This window comes from Protopterus annectens, chromosome 15.part0, assembly GCF_019279795.1.
Source record: "Protopterus annectens isolate FY-2018-M chromosome 15.part0, PAN1.0, whole genome shotgun sequence".
Classification (NCBI taxonomy): Eukaryota; Metazoa; Chordata; order Ceratodontiformes; family Protopteridae; genus Protopterus; species Protopterus annectens.
Window position 1 is genome coordinate 503,028,686 of NC_056749.1, and position 12,708 is coordinate 503,041,393.

The following is a 12,708-nucleotide window of genomic DNA, read 5'->3' on the forward strand; positions in this document are numbered from 1 at the left end:
CATAAGTTACAGATCTTGTCTAATTAACCTGGTTGAGTTCTTCAAAAAAGTTACTGAAGTAATGAACAAATCCATACCCACTAATATCTGGACCTCATACAGATGACTGTAATCTTTGTACCATTCTAAACTCCCCAGAAGACACCACGGTTCTACAAGAAAGCCAGCCCCTAGAAAATACCTGGTGTCAAAACCGTGGAATACAACTAAATGCCAAGAAATATATAAAAGTGTATGACTCCCCTAGCAAATATCACCCTGTAAACCCTGTCAGCCACTCCTGAAAATTGATCAAATAGTTAGGAATCTAAAAAACATATAGTTGGGGTGGGTGTGGGGGACACAGCCCCCTACATGGGTGTGGGGTGGGTGTAGCCCCCCCCCACCTAATTTGGTTTTATATTATATTTCACCAAAAGCTTCAAAACAATACAAACCCAAACTAAGTGTGGGGCCCCTACACCCCCCCCCAACTATATATACCAACTCCAGGATCGCACTCCAGTGGGGATATGGGCATATACCTTTTACTTGCCTTACAGTACTCTACACAGTGCCAGTACTTCACTTCAATGAAATGAGATTCGGTGAAATGAGCTTTCAGCAATTTGGTCAGGGTGAACTGAGATGTTTAGTGCCATGCATATGCAAGCAAGTCTAGGTGGAAAATAGGATGTGGCATAGGTTAAGGTATAAATTATTTTACCTTCCTGTTCTAATTTCAGCATTTTATACCATTGTGATGCCTTCACAATCCATAACAGCTATGCAACAATTTGTGTATTGCTTCATGATATAAATGCCTAATTTGCCTTGTCTGCCAGTATGAGTGAGTCATGATTTATTATGGTATTATCTTTTCATTGCTTTAGACATTGGCTGTCATAAGTATTTCACTTTCCATGCATTGCTGTTAGACATCACTGTGTTGTTTTAATATACTGCCTTATAATCTAACATTCTGTATATTATTTGGGATTCTTTCAACAGCTGAAGTGGTTCAGAACTCTTCTACAAACTCTGACTTAGACGCAGTGATATAGTGACAGACAGTTGACTGACTCAGTATCTCAACTCTGCCATTTGTCTGCTTTACAGCTAATATGCAACATTTATCCTCCACTAGATTTCATGCGCTGAGGAGGTCATCTTTGACAGGTCTTCAAACTGTAGTCCATCACTCCAAATGCCTTCAACATCAATAATGGCAGTACCCTGAGGATTTTAATTAGTTTCCAGCATTAATTACATAGAAGAAATCAACATACTGAAAACACGATCAGTATCACAGCTATTCTGCATTTCAGTAGTATACGTCCATTCCTGAAGATAGCTCTTCACTTTGCAAATCAGATGCACTGTATAATGTATTTATGATCATTTGTATCTGGTAGCCTGATTAAGTTTACAGACCTTTTAATAGTTACTGGCAGATTTGCAGAAATCCTCTGCTCATAAGCATCAATATCATCTTTCAGTATCTGGTTTTGTCTGGTCAGGTATTGAGTTTCTGGACACCATGTCAGAGTCACTTCCAAAGTATATAGATCAATCTGTTATTGACACATTTGCGTAATGTGAGCAGCTTTTGATACGTTGGAGGTGCTTTGTCCAAATCATAGAAATTAATGGGTGGAAGCTGTGTTTTGTAGAAATTCTGTAGCCCTAGAAGGTGCTTTTAAAACTTTTTCCATGCCAAATGCTAGCAAGAGAATCATTTTTTCCTGTTTGTGAATATCTTTGTTTTGTATCACTTTACATTCTTGTGCGATAGGCACTTGCCTCTCCAGCATATATGAAATGCCTACACCACAACTACTTGGATTAACACTCATCACAGTAGGCTTCCGACCTCCTGAAAGGATAGCCCTTGAGTAGACACTACTGTGTAACTTTTCTGAAAGTTTGGGCTTCAGCATTTTCCCATATGATAGAGGTATGTCTTTCTTCAGAAATGCCTGTGGTTATAGCATCATGGACAGATATAGTGCCCACTTGCTCAAGAAGCGTATTATCCCTAGGGACTACCAAAGCTCAGTTACACAGGTTTGACCCTTATAGCTGTGCTGTTGCTTTGAACTGCTTGTTCCTGGACTGATTAATAGGGTCATAGGAGGTTACCAGTCTAATAGCCCTAGGACTCTAACAAGCCTAGCAAAGAATTTATCCCCCAAAAAGAAAACTCATTCACCATCTGTCACCCCTGTCAATGAGGGACACAGCTGGAACCACTGGGACAAATTTGTGGTTTCCCATCCACTCATCAAGGTTGCACTTAGAGGGTCAGCAAGGTACTCTGACATGTATGGGGAGTCTATTCCGGAGATGGGGCAGCCTCAGGGAGACAAACCTGTCTGTCCAGCAGGTTTTGTTAATGTTGCATATTAAATTTAGGCCTTTGAATCAGGTAATGCATGAGGAGTTAGACTTATGGATATGCAGCATCTCTAGTAGGGCAGAGTCTAAGATTGCCTTGTAGGAGAAAGATCATCTCTGGGCAATCTGTACGATACCAAGTAGAGTGATAGTGATTTGAGCCTGTCCACATAGGACAGGTGTTGGAGGTCATGGATTCTCTTTGTGAGGTAATTATGTGGCCTTCCCAGCTGGTGCAGGTATTTGGAGAGGTACATACCAAACTGGGCATTGTACTCAATTATTGGCCTAATGATGGAAGAGTACAGAGAAGTAATAACCTCCTTTTTCCTAGATGCAATCTCTTTACTTATGAGATGAACCAAGTAAAAGGCATTTGTGACCACTGCCGCTACATGATGGTTGAATGTGAGATTGTTGTCAGCCTGTCTAATTGGATCTTTCACCACAGGTTGTGTGCTAAAGAGGGATGCCATTGATGGGGTAATCAGTAGGGGCCATGTTTTTGCTGAATGGTATGATAATGCATTTTTTTGCATTTAACTTCAGAGCCATGACTTTGGCGCCAGCCATTTGTTGCTGTGAGTCCCTATTGTAGTGTGTTAACATCATTTGGCGAGTCAATGATGGCACCCAACAAGCTACAGGCCTTTTGTCTTTGCCTGGACCTCTGAGATGTAGATGCCAAATAGTAGGGGTCAGGACAGATTCCTGGGGACACCAGTAGTGACAGGTCTGCTGTCAGAGTTGGAGGCACCTATTTTGACCTTGCAGGTACTATCAGTGAGCAAGTTGACCATCCACCTGATGAGATAGGGATTTTACATCAATTTGTTAGCTTTTCTATGGTGCACCAGTGGGGGATTGTGTCCAAAGGCTTTGGCCAAGTCAACATGAACTATATGTATTGACTTTCCCTCATCCAGGGCCTTGGTGACAGTCTCAAATTTCAACCAGGGTCAAGAGGCACGATCTGCCCCTGACTAATCTTAAATGGGTGTGGTCTAGTGCTTGGAGACTGCCTATTTCCTTGTTTATGAAGTACATAATTGCTCCATGGCTTTACAGATCAAACTTGTCAAGCTAATAGGGTGATAGATTCCAGGGTCAGTAGTGGCACCACCTTTGTGCAGGGGGATGACAATTACTTAGGCTGTGGTTGAGTTGGGTGCTCAATGGTGAGGCTAGTTCTTACTGGAGATTGTAAGGAATATAGCCTGGGATATACTATTAGGCCCCATGGAAGCTGTGTTCTTTTCCTTGGATAGGGCATTTAACACTGTACAGAGATGTGAGGTGCGGGACAAGTATCGAGGATGTTGAATAGGCCTCTGGGGTGGAACAGTGGGGTAAAGTTTGTACTGATCTTATCAGCTAGCAGGTTGGCTAAGTCAACAGAATCCATGTAAGTGGTACCATTAAGAACTAATTTGGAATAAACCTTGGTTTTGACAAGGAGGTTCCTGACATAACTGAAGAAGGCTTTGTGTTTACCCATTGTTTCGGAGGCTAGTTTAGATTCATAATTGGCTTTGGGAGATTTCACTAGTGATCTAATTTGCTTGTTGAGCTAAGAAGGGAGTTTTTCTAATTAGGAATTTGTGCCTTTTTACCCATAGACAACAATTTCTTCCTTTTGTTGTAAAGCCTATTTATAGAGGATGTCCACCAGATAAGTTTGTGTTTCCTTGAGGAGCAGGTTTTACCTTTTTTGGGTATGGCCAAGTTCATGCCTTTGTACAGATGCTTTGCAACTGCATCGGCGTACTTTTCAGCATAGTTCTCTGCATCCTCTTAGAGGGGGCAGTGGTGTGAAGCTTCTGATACCCTCCCTTAGATGGTTGTCATCAGCTTTTGAATAGTTTTTAACTTGGTTATGGATTGGGGGGTTGGGGTTGGACAGGATAGAAACTTCAAATGAGACAGACCGATGGTCTGATCTCACTAGGGAAGAACTTATAGGGGTGGTGCAGAGTTTGACCATGTCGGTATGAACCGAGTCCAGAATGTTCTCCCCTTGTGGTGGATGAGACAAACTGGTCTAGCGCATTAGAACTGATGAAGTCAAGGAATCATTGGGTGAGTGCATTAGAGCAGGAATAGTTGTCCCAGTCTATGGTGGGGTAGTTTAAGTCACCAAGGATCAGGGTGTTATTGGGTACCTTGATGGAGTCGAGTAGATCCTAGGAGGAGTGGGGTGTTCTTAGCCATGGAGGGGAGTCTATAACTATATGGCTATAACTTGGGTGGGTGTCTTGCCAGTTGTCAGCTGCACCTGGATTAGTTCTAGTGCATCATGCTGGCAAACCAGTCTGGAGATGTGCTCGTCTTTAATGAAGACCGAGACTCCACCAACCTTCGTCTTCCCGACCTCATTTTGGGGTCAGAATGTGTGGAATAAGGTATAGCCTGGTGAGGCAGGGGTGCTCTCTGCAACCTTGAACCAAGTTTCCATGACTGGACAGATGTCAACAACTTCCAATGTGAAGAGAGTCTCCAGTGAGTGCATTTTCAGTTTAAGGCTTCTAGCATTAAGCAGCAGGACCGTCAATTTGCTTTTTGACAGATCTTTTATGTTTGAAGATTTGTCTTTGTACATTGCCTAAAAAAGGCACAATGGGGGAGGCAAAAATCTTGGCTAGAATCCAGAATCCAAGGGGTGACAAGTGTAGGCCATCTCTGGCAAAGCATTAAGGCCTGTGAACCATGTCATCCCAGGCAGAAAGATTCTGGATTTCCTTGGAATGACACCCTAAACTAAGCCAATTGTTGGTCCATTATCTTTTGTTGATATTGTGGTATCATTCTTGGTGAAGGTAGGATGCTGCTTAGGGCTAGAGTCATACCTGCCTGGGACACGTACTCTGAGAGGTCAGTCATGTCTCTTCATATATTCCAGGGAGGTACGTCTCAAGTCATTCAAACCAACATGGACAATGACACATTCATACATGTACCTGTTGTGGAGAGACTTAAGTCAATACATGATGTGGTGGATTCTGGCACCTGACAGACAACTGACCATGATCATCTCCTTGTTGAGCCTGGTGCGGGGGAAATCAGTGTCTCACAACTGAGTCACCAATGACTACTATGTTTGATTTATTGTTATGCCTTATGGGATGTGTGAGTTTATGCCTTATGGGCTGAGTGTGAGGCACTGGTGTGTTGTCTGCTGTCTGATGTATTTGTTGTGTGTGGAATGTTTGAGTGTGTGTTTTGGAGGCCTCTGCTGTTTAGTTAAGTTTTTTTATTGAGGATTTCTGCATAGGTGGGTGTATGTTGTGCTTGGCTATTCTGTGTGATGGTGGTTTGGTGTTTGTGCTGGCAATCTCCTCTTTGTCAGGAGTAGTGACTGTGGTGCAAAAGATCATGGATTCCAGGTTACTGATATAGGTGCATTTCTCACAAGTAGAAGAATTTTGCGCTAGGAGAAGCGGGTTGTCAGTGAACATGAGGCAATTGCTACACTGTCTCAGTATGCCCCTGTTGACCAGGCTGGCAAGATAAACTGATGGGCATTGTACGACAGTGTTCTGAAACTTGGATAGGTTATGGAGAAAGGGTTTTGATAAGGGTTTGTCCACAAGAGTGTAGACCACAAAAACCTTCTTAAATGTGAAATGACTGGCCTGAAGTCCAAGTGCTAAAACCAAAACTATGATGCTTAGAATAACAGACAAATTTAATCAGGCTTCTAACAAGCAGTAATAAATGCAGCAGAATAATAGCACTTGAATCCTAAGAGCAAGTAGCAAAGTAAAATAAGGTAATAAAGCAGGAAGAACACAATTATAGTAAAAGCAGTGTATTTTTTAAATGTAGAGGGAGCAAACAGAAGATAATTCAAGATTAAGAAACTAAGGGGTTTGGCCTTCCCAAATGCTTTCTATGTGCACAGTTGAATGAGCTGATGAAATGGAACTGGGAGGAGTGTCGAAATCAAATTTACAGCAGGGCGAGCAATTTCCAAAACTTCCAAGTTTAAGAATACAACAACACTTTGGTAAGGAGGGTGGTTGAAAAATAAAATGCAGGGACCAGCAATATCAAGCAAATAAATGGAGAACAGTTTTGTTAACTATCACTGAAACATCAAGTGCAAAAACAGTACACTTGTATGAACTTTTTGTATCCAGATGGCTATAGAATCAGTCACAGCAAGGTTAGAAGGAGGAACTATGATACTGATAGTCTCTCATAAATATAACTTCCTATAACACTTGATTTTACTGTGGACGTGGAGGATGAACAAGCCAAAATCATAAGTCTCTAGGGTTGCCACCTTTTGTAGTGGTGAAAACTGGATCAAGGTCACACTCCTCACACCACATATAACCCTGCCCATATCTTCCCCTTTCCCCACCCACGCCCCACCTATTTTGTGACATCTTTGTCCCATCAGATGAGGAGGAATGCCCAATTTTTTCAGTTCCCAATCCCTTCTTTCTGTAGATTTATTATGCTTTTCTGCATGTTTGACTTCTGGGCAGTCTGGAAAAAAATGGAAAAGTGGCAACACTACAAGTCCCAACAGGTGATAGCTACCCAAATCGATAAACTGACCTGGGGAGCTTAAAGACCACCAAAACAGATGCAAAAACTTGTGATTTTGGTTTATTCATCCTCGGGGTCCAGAGCAGACCTATACATTCTTGTAGACTTGCCCCAAGCTGAAAGCTCATAATGGATCTAATGGAGATGTCAAACAACCAAGGATCTACAAACACTTACCTTTGAAATTTGCTAAAGCTTCTCCTGTTTTAAGAACTTTTGAAAGGGATTAAAATCTTTTCATACAGAGCTTTAACAGGAAGCAAGCGTTTACTTTCAACAGAAGTCTAGAACTGTTCTTGAGCTAATCGATTTGGCTTTTATTGTTTCTTCATCCTGATGGGTCTTTAGGCTCCACAGGTTGGTTTAGCTTGATTTGGCTTACTACTGTTTTCTGGGACCAGTGATTTTGTTTTGTTCCATCTCCAAGTTCAGAGTAGACCCATGTTTTACTGAAGGTTTGTTCCAAGGAAGCACCCTTAACAGAGACCTCATTCTAAAACAAACTTATTTCACATACAGCTTCAAGCAAGAAGAAAGGGTTTTCTTTCAATAGAAACAAAGCAGTGCTCTTTAGCTAATCCCTTTGACTTTTTCTGTAGGTACAGCTGGATTGACTGGCATCAGCGCCTCTCATGTTAGTGTTTGCATCTGATGTCAGACTGTTTATAGCAAGCATTTCATTCAGGAGCATAAACCAATTTTTGAAATAACCCACCCAAACCTCTGTCTGCTTAAGTTACCTGCTAAAGTCACCCAGTAGAAAAATGGAACTTGGGAAAAACAAACCATTGAGCCAAAGCTCATAGCTATAATCCTCTGTAACTCAATGTGATTAAAATAAAAAAAAAAACACGTAGCTACAGTAAGTATTCTATTGTGCCTCATACATACATACATACTAGTGCTGCAAACACAGAATGACTTGACTTAATTTTGAAATGGCACCTGATGAATCTAGCAAGTATAGAATCTTGCGAAACATGACACAATCACAAATTTACTGTAGTTCAGTGGTCATCAGACATTGTGTTGTGAGAACTGTAATGCTAGCATACACTTATGTAAACAGTAAGTAAGGAATATTAACAGGAAAAAATGTCAACATTATAGACAGGTATGACTTCAGCAAGTTGTTCAGATATAATGCTGCATATACCTGAAAGAAGGGGAAAAAAAAACAAAGATTACAATATTCACAGCTCTGTATTAACCACAGACCAGTGGAGCAGAGTATTCCAGACAAAAAAAATCAAAAAATAACATTAATCTGTGAAATATCTTTAAAGGGAAGGTAAACCAGCTTCACATTACAATGATACCTAACAGCCTATATGCATATCTGCATTCCATTAAGTGCAGGACTTTTTCTAACAAATCAAGTTAAAAATCATAATCTAAATTTTAATACAAAAATATAAGCTAAACTATAATTATCTTGAGAACAGCAAATGCTACAAGCAGCAGTAAAGGGTAAAGCACCTTCTCTACAATTATTTATTCAAAGTTTGAGTACATTACTGTAATACACAAATGTGTATGCTAGATGGGTGATGATTTTTTACCTAATTTATTGACATATTTACATATACAATATAAAATATTTTGTTTGTGTATTTCCACTTAAACCACGCTTGCAAAATATAAAACTTGAATATTAATAAGAGTCTTCACTATCATGTCCTCTTTTAGGTGATACTGTGCAATGCTTTCTATGTCACTTAGTTTTGGAAACAATGTACATATGCTGTTGCTGACTATTATTTTAGTTATGAACAAACAGCTAGCAATAACTCCTGAATAGTGTACTTCTGGCAATGCATATTTTCTCTTTCCCACCATGAAATTTCACAGCAACAATGTGTTGCTGTCCGTTTTGAAAATATAAATCTAAATAGGGCATTATTGACGGACTAGAATTCACTTAAAAAAGTTCAACTCTTTCACACCTCCATGCATTTTCTGTACAATGTCTGACATGGGTATAATTGACTGTAATTCACTTCAAAAGTTACCACCTTTTACTTCGGAATGCAGTTTGAGAACAAACAAGTGTGGAACTAATCTATAGGCTAGGCATTGACCAACAGACTGTAATTCACTTCAAAAGTTAATACCATCTTTTGCATCAACATGCATTTTCTGAGCAAGCTGAAGTATGAAAGTGAGACATGCAATTCACTTCAGGTGTTAAAACTACCTTTTGTCAACATACATTTTCTGAACTAACTCAAAGTATGAAACCAATATCTGACAGCAACATTAATTTTCTCAGCACTAAGCATGAATGACTCGTGTCATGTCTGCCATGGTCATTGCTGAATGTAATTCACTCCCAAAAAATACCAGAACAGGTTTTGCATTAACAACATGCATTCCCTGAGCAACAGGTATGAAACTAATGTGCAATTGAAACAAAGGTGCAATTGGACTCACTCAAATACCTTGACCTAAATGATGCAGTGAACCACTTTAATAAATCCTTTTTAAATGTAATAAATGCACATGCCCCTGTTAGAACCATCAGGGGAAAATCAAACTATGCCCCCTGGCTAAGCAGAGACACAAGGGCCCTTCTGAAAACTAGAGATCAATTCTGGGAACTATGGCATAAGACAACAGTATCAGGAACTTAGAAATAAGACAAAAAAGCAAACAAAACAGGATAAAGTAAATTTCTATCTTAACATTCAAAACACATACCAAAAAACCTTCAGAAACTCTGGCCTGCTATAAACTCAGCCCTTCACCCAGGAAAATCTACTACACCAACCCCAAACATCTACAATTATTCCTATAGCATAGCTACCATTTTTAACAAACATTTTATTGAATCTATTATTGCCCTTTCCAAGCAGCAAATCTCTGCTCCTGATACCAAACCAGCCTAGTCTACAACTAGCAATGGCTTGTTCTCTTTCTTCACAGTTCCTACAACCACTACAAAAAAACTACTCAAACTAAAACCTACTTGCTGTAGATAACTTACCAAGTGAATACCTCGAAATTGCAGCGGAATCTTTAGGCTTCCCAGTATCAATCTTCATAAATAGATCCATTCTTGAAAACAAGGTTCCTTAACTGTGGAAAATCTCTCATGTAATCCCTCTTCATAAAGGGGGAACCTTCCATAGAACTGATAAATTATCGTCCTATTGCTATTCTTTCACCTCTTTCTAAGATACTTGAAAGATGTATTCATCCCCAGGTCATGAAATTCTTACTAATCAATAAACTTCTCAAACACTCAGCACAGGTTCACCCATCACATAGTACCACTACTGGTCTGTTATCCTTCACTAATACCATAAACCATCGCACGAATAGCAACAACTTTGTATCTGCTATCTTTTCTATACCAATCAAAAGCTTTTGATATGGTCTCCCATGTCAAACTAATAGATGTACTAACTAAACTATCCTTCTTATCTGCCACTGCATAGTTTAATAACTATTTATCTGTCTGACAATTTGTTCTATGGCAAGGTGACCTATCTCCCCACCTTCCTTTATCCATTGCTGTCCCCCAAGGATCTATCTTTGGCCATCTCAGTTTCTCTCTCTTTGCTAATAATCTACACACAGCTACTCCACATGGTTCTATAATACAGTATGCAGATGATTCAACACTTATCTGCGCTGCCACTTCTTTATCAGCTCTTCATTCTCAAAGACAGGAATCTTCACTTCTGTTGAAACATGGTTAGCCAATGCACATCTAATCCTGAACCCAAACAAAACTAAATTATTACTCTTCCAACATAACAAGACAGCTATCTCATGCCTACCATTTAACATAATAGACAAAGACAATGCTGTCATCTCCCCAACAACCCATACAAAGCTTCTTGGAGTGAAAATAGACAATAACCTTAAATTTGACTTGCATGTCTCCCTAACAATAAAAACGTCCATAATAAGCTTGGAAGTCTATATAGGCATAAAAGGTTCCTGACCAAAATTACATTAGCACAAACCCATCTGCTCTCTGCTCTACTATATGCCTCTCCAATTTTAACTAACCTTAGTAAAACTGACCTATCTAAGCTAGAAGCATGTTATAATAAAATTCCTAAGTTTGCATCTGACTGCCCATACAGAACATATCATTGTACAGCTTTAAGGATACTAGAGTGGCTTGAACTTCACAACATTATTCTTTGCAACCAACTCTCTCTCTAAAATAATTGTAACACAACCAGAATCCCTGCACTACAAAATCTCATCCTTCCTCACAATTCTAGCAGACCACTTCACTCTAATAATAACTACTTACCTCCAAGATCAGCAACACTGCAGGAGAATTTTTATTTTCCAGCTATATATCTCATATATGAAACTCCCTTCCTAACTGCACTCTGTCTCGTCCATTAACCACTTTAAGCTATCACTTAAAGGTTATCTAAAAAAATAAGTGGCTATGTTCCTGTACTAGCTCCTCGTAAACGCTCTGATGCATCACAGTATACCCCAACCATATCCAGCTTCTTTCCCAGTGTTTAATCTTTCATTCCTACCGGCCTGTCTTAACCTTGTATCTTGACACAAGTCATACTTTACAAATAGTACTAGCCAAGTTCAAAGTCTAGGTTTTGTCATGATGTAACAAATTTGTATTTTCTTATGTATACTATATTTTGTTTACTTTATACTTTGATTATTGTAATTCATGCATTAAAATTTACTGTTATTCATGGAGTTTTTCTCCCCGGGCCTCCAGTGAAAAAGGACCTGTGTCCAGTCGGATTTTCCTGGAAAAATAAATGGTAATTAAAAAAAATAATGTCTAGCATAAGCATTGTTAAATGTAATAAAAAAACTACCATAACAAATGTCTTTTGAACAAGAAAGGTATGAAAAACTAGCAGAGGCATTGACTGTCAAATCAGTTCAAATGTGCTTTATATTAGCATGAATTTTCTGAATGCTGACTGTAATATAGCAATAACCCATGCCTGGGTGTGGGTAATGCTGAATTTACCCATGGTTGGTGTGGTTTGGTCACAAGGGTGAAGCCCGATGGACCAAACAAAGCCAACCATGGGTAAATCCAGCATTACCCACACCCAAAAGTGGGTTATTGCTATTATACAATGACATTATTTAAGAAAAAAATAATTAATTTTCTTAAATAATGGTATTGTATAATGCCTCCTTGCTGCCCTTCTGCAGCTGTCTGGTATTCTGCAGCAGTTTTGATGTACTGCGCATGCGTATGCCTACGCAGTACATCAGAGCTGTGGGCAAAAGCAACGGAGAAAGCAAGATCTCGGGAGCTGTTGCTTTTTTTAAAGCTGTCTTGCTATGTTAAACCCATTTAACATAGCAAAACAGTTTGTAAAAAGCAACAGAGAAAGCAAGATCTCTGTTGCTTTTTACAAACTGTCTCGCTATGTTAAACTCGTTTAACATAGTGAGACAGAATTAAAAAAAGCAACGGAGAATATCCGTTGCTTTTTTAAATGCTGTCTCGCTATGTTAAACAAGTTTAACATTGCGAGACAGTGTGAAGCAATGGAAATCTTGCGTTCTCCGTTGCTATAAAAAAAAAAAAAAAGTTATAGTAATGGAAAAAGTCCGGGCGAACGGTCATTTTTCCATTACTATAACTCTGATTTACAATGTGCATGCTGACCAATCAGCGTACATGTTTTTTGAATATTAATGGGGGTCCTTGTATAATATGGTATAATGTATCCAAACCATGTGTTTATAGTACAGTGTCAATGCATCATGAGAAGAAATGTGAAATGGACTTGTTAACTTTACTACCTCATT